Below are 1,517 nucleotides of genomic sequence, written 5' to 3'. Positions count from 1 at the left end.
CTGACTTTTGTTTTCTATCACACAAATACTGTTTTATAATGGGAAAAGAGGAAGAGGTTGAACATATATTAAGTACCCATTACACACCAGATATATTTTCATTTCATACTCAAGTTAGTATGTATGTCTTATACATCCAGGCATGTGGCAACTTACTTAAGGTCAGGGTCCATTTCTTCAGGGAATTATACCAATTTTGTTTGACCACAGAATCATGGCTGCTAAGGTAATGTCTAAATATTTTCATTAGAGGCCAACAATTGGAAATATAAAGATCTCATAAAAATATTGATGTCTGGCTTCTCTTGAAAAATTGGAGATCTGGTATGCCTATCCTGACTATAGACAGAACCTAATAAAGGATGCCAGTCCCACCCAACTTAGATGGGGTCCTGGCTCTGCAGGACATCGTAGTACCCACCACTCCCCACTGTGTTTTTGATGACGAAGTAGAATCAATTGCCATCTATCATCATGCTTACATTGTTTCCTTACAGTAAATAGAAAAGTATAAATATTTTAAACATAGGTAAATTAGAGACCTAGAGTGCTCCATGCTTCTTGTTCCTACCCACTGGTTCATTGGTCTTACCCGCCAGGTCCCTGTACACATTGGCATGCGAAAGCCCATTTTACCGAGTGCTTCTTTTGTAGCTTCCCATGGTGCTGGTGCTACTGGATATTTGGCAGGTATCCCACAATTCCTGATGAATTGCAATGAATGGAGAAAAAAAAGAAAAAAAACCCAGAAAGCTTCACTGTTTGTTTGCTCTACTGCTTGCCTCTCCTCTCCTTCCCTCTTCCCTGCTGTGGCCTGGGGAAAAGTAGCCCTTTCTCATTGCCTAGAAAACCTCAGTGTCCTTTTGGCCTACTTAGTCCCAAATCCTTTGAAACATCAATGACCATGAAAACAAGGGAAATATTTCAAAATTATCTATCTTAGCAGGACTCTATCAATAAATCATGGCAGAGGGCTCTCAATAGCTAGTTTGTTATATGCCAAGTCTGTGTTGGAAATGAATAATTCACAGTTCTATAGCCCCCAGATCGATTTATAATCTATTAAACCACTGAGTTTGGGCCTCCTTTCTCAAAGAGAAGAGTTCAGGTTTTGGCAGTCAGGCTCAGGGAAAGGAACAGCATTGACAGAGCAGTGAATTATAGAGAACATCTGCTGCAGATTTTCCAGTATGCCTAACAGCGCCTTTTCCAATAGAGACAATTGGGTGACAAGGCACGGTGACTCACACCTGTAATCCCAGCATTTTGAGAGACTGAGGCAGGAGGATCACTTGAGGCCAGGAATTTGAGACCAGCCTGGGTAACATGGTGAAATCCTGTCTCTACAAAAAATGTTAAAAAAATAACACACAGGCCAGGCGCGGTGGCTCAAGCCTGTAATCCCAGCACTTTGGGAAGCTGAGACGGGCGGATCACAAGGTCAGGAGATGGAGACCATCCTGGCTAACACGGTGAAACCCCGTCTCTACTAAAAAATACAAAAAACTAGCCGGGCG

At 42.0% G+C, this 1,517-nt stretch overlaps 1 pseudogene; it reads left to right on the top strand.

Moving 5' to 3' along the window:
- The first annotated feature begins 554 nt into the window (after positions 1 to 554).
- LOC105550137 overlaps positions 555 to 1,517 on the top strand; it is a 35,406-nt pseudogene continuing 34,443 nt past the window's right edge.

This window comes from Mandrillus leucophaeus, unplaced genomic scaffold (genome assembly GCF_000951045.1).
Source record: "Mandrillus leucophaeus isolate KB7577 unplaced genomic scaffold, Mleu.le_1.0 Scaffold465, whole genome shotgun sequence".
In the NCBI taxonomy this organism is placed as follows: domain Eukaryota; kingdom Metazoa; phylum Chordata; class Mammalia; order Primates; family Cercopithecidae; genus Mandrillus; species Mandrillus leucophaeus.
Note: the sequence above shows the minus strand (reverse complement) of the source record. Positions and strands in the feature narration are given on the sequence as shown.